Source organism: Rhincodon typus, chromosome 1 (assembly GCF_021869965.1).
Source record: "Rhincodon typus isolate 14 chromosome 1, sRhiTyp1.1, whole genome shotgun sequence".
In the NCBI taxonomy this organism is placed as follows: Eukaryota; Metazoa; Chordata; class Chondrichthyes; order Orectolobiformes; family Rhincodontidae; genus Rhincodon; species Rhincodon typus.
In genome coordinates this window covers 101,143,884-101,146,889 of record NC_063332.1, presented here as the reverse complement: position 1 = coordinate 101,146,889, position 3,006 = coordinate 101,143,884, and the positions used below count along the sequence as shown (strand labels likewise).

General features: G+C 41.8%; 1 protein-coding gene across 1 annotated transcript in view; it reads right to left on the bottom strand.

Annotated features, from left to right (window-relative positions):
• The window catches only part of LOC125484446 (neurofilament heavy polypeptide-like), a 23,623-nt gene that overhangs the window by 17,637 nt on the left and 2,980 nt on the right, over nt 1–3,006 (bottom strand). The gene's annotated exons all lie outside the window — the stretch shown is intronic.

The following is a 3,006-nucleotide window of genomic DNA, read 5'->3' as shown; positions in this document are numbered from 1 at the left end:
GAGATACTGAAGCTATTTCCAGTTGAGCAGGATGGACTTAAGAGGCATGATAGTGGGTTTAGAATTTTGACTCATTTTGGAAAGGTTAGTAGATCAAGGCCTTCCTATGATTGGTGAATCAGTACTGAGGTACCCATCCTTTACAGTAAACTCATGACAGTGTGGGGTGAAGATGTGAGAAATCTCTTTATACAGAGTTGTTCTACAACAAAATGTAGTTATAAAAGGGGCCATTATGTCATTTAAAAAGTAAAACAAAAAAGGAAGAAAATATACAATGTTTTGAAAAGTGAGCAGGATATTGGCCAGGAATCTGCTGTGAAGACAGTGAAACTGTCAGCATTCATCATTATTACTTTTCTTGATATTGACTGCAACTTTGAGGCTGCATGAGTACAGAATAATGTTGCTGAGAGTGATTCTATGCTTCTCCACAGGTTGCACTGTAAGAATTAAAAATCAGAATTGATCGAGACTTTGCCTTTCATGCTATTAGTCTCACTGTATGCATCCTTGAGAAAGTTAAAAATTGTTGAATGTGGTACAGTAGAGATTTTAATGGTGTACAAAATTCATAATTTCCTTTAAACAATCTCTCTGATAAAGAGAAAAACATTTTAATTCTGGAATGTCTATTTTAAAAAAAAATTAACTTTGTTTATATCAGCCCATCCTTCATCCCATATCTACATTCCAGTGTTTATTTTTCTCAGGCTGATGTTAATGAGTGCTTTTAACTTGCTGGTTGACTCTGGCTGATAATTCTTCAATGAGGTTAGGTGCTTATCCGCATAATGTCATCACTGTTGCTAGATGCCTGAAGATTCCCTTGACTTGATGTCAAATTTCTTGGGGGAATAGTGTCATCTATGCAGCAAGACCATGAAATCTTTGTCAGCAACTTTCTTCGAGGTTAATGCCGAGATTCGTTGCTGGCTATAAATTCTGGACCCCTAGAATTTAAAGTATATACTATTTACTCATGGAACATGTGCCTCGTTGGCTAGGCGAGCATTTAAAGCCTGTCACTAGTTGCCCTTGAGACTGTGATTGTGAACTGCTGCAGATTTTGTGATGTAGGTAGACCCACAATGCCTTTGGGTGAATCCTGGAATTCTCTCCTTAATGAAACTCAAGGTGAGATATTTCCAAGTCAGGATAGTGAGTGGCTTGGAGGGGAATGTTCAGGCTGTACTGGTCCCATATATTTGTTGCTGTTGTCTTTCTGGATGAAAGTAGTCTGAGTTTTGATGGTGAACTCTAAGAATCTTTGAATTTGAGCAGTGCAGCTTGTGGATGGTGTACACTGCTGTTACTGAGTAATGGTGGAGTGACTGAATGTGGTACCAATCAAACGGTTTGCTTTGCCCTGGACGGTGTCGAGCTTTCTTATGTTGTTGAAACTGAGCTCCAGGCAAGTGAGGAGTATTCCATCACACTCTAGACTTTGGGCCTTGTAGATGGTTGATGGGCTTTGGGGAGTCAGGAGATGAGTTACTCACTGCAGTATTCCTAGCCTCACGTACCCACTGTATTTATATGGTTTGTTCAGTTCAGTTTCTGGTCACTGTGGTAACCTCCCAAGATGTTGATGGTGGTGGGTTATTCAGTGATTGTGATGCTATTGACTAACGGTCAAGGGGCAGTAATGTACCTCATTGGAGATGGTCATTGCTTGGCATTTGTTACTTGCTATTTGTCAGCTCAAGCCTGATATTGTCCAGGTTTGCTGCGTTTGGACATGGACTGCTTCGGTATCTGAGGAGTCATGAATGGTGCTGAACGTTGTTGGACAATCAGTGAACGTTACTTATGTTGGGAAGAACTTGTACTGAAGAACTTCCCTGAGGAGCTTGTACTGAAGTGACAGACCTCCAACAAACAGCCATATTCCTGTGTGCCAGATATGACTCCAACCAAAGGAGAGTTTTTCCCCTGGTTCCCATTGACTCCAGTTTTACTAGGGCACCTTGATGCCTCATTCAGTCAAGTGAAGCCTTGATGTCCAGGATTGTCACTCACCACCTCATCTCTTGAATTCAGCTCTTTTGTCTATGTTTGAACCAAGGCCAGAATGAGGTCAGGAGCTGAGTGGCCCTGGCAGTACCTGAACTGGCATCACTGAGCAGGTGCTGCTTGATAGCAGTGTTGATGATACCTTCCACCATTTTGCTGATCGAGTATGGACTGGGGCAGTAGTTAGCTGAGTTGTATTTGGCCTGCTTTTTGTGTATATGATGTATGTGGGCAATTTTCCATACTGTTGGATAAATGCTGATGTTGTAGATGTTCTGGAACAGCTTGGTTAGGAGTGCTGTAAGTTCTGGAGTACAAGCCTTCAGTACTATTGCTGGAATATTGTCTGGGTCCATAGCCTTTGCAGTATCTAGTGTCTCTAGCTGTCTATTGATATCACATTGAGTGATTCGAATTGGATAAAGACTAGCATATGTGATGCTGGAGACATCATTCACTCGGTGCTGTTGGCTGAAGATTGTTGCAAATGTTTCAGCATTATCATTTGCACATGCGCTGGGCTTCCCCATTGTTGAAGATGGGGATATTTGTGGAGCTGCCTCCAGTGAGTTTATTTGATCAACGTTCACAACTGGATGTGGCAGGACTGCAGAGTTTAGGTCTGGTATGTTGGTCGTGAAATCGCTTAGCTTCATCTCTGTTTTAAATTGAACTAACAAAGAACTGGCTCAAGGATTAGTTTAAATTCTCGAGGTTCTATAACTTTCTGAATAATCACAGAATCCCAATTGTTTTGGTGCAGCAGGAGGCTGTTTGACATTGTCAAAACTATTAAAATGTTGAATATATTTTCAGTGAAGGGGCAATGGCCTATTGGTATTATTGCTAGAGATAGTAGGAACTGCAGATGCTGGAGAATCCGAGACAACAAGGTGCAGGGCTGGATGAACACAGCAGGCCAAGCAGCATCATAGGAGCAGAGAGGCTGACGTTTCGGGCCTAGACCCTGATGAAGGGTCTAGGCCCGAA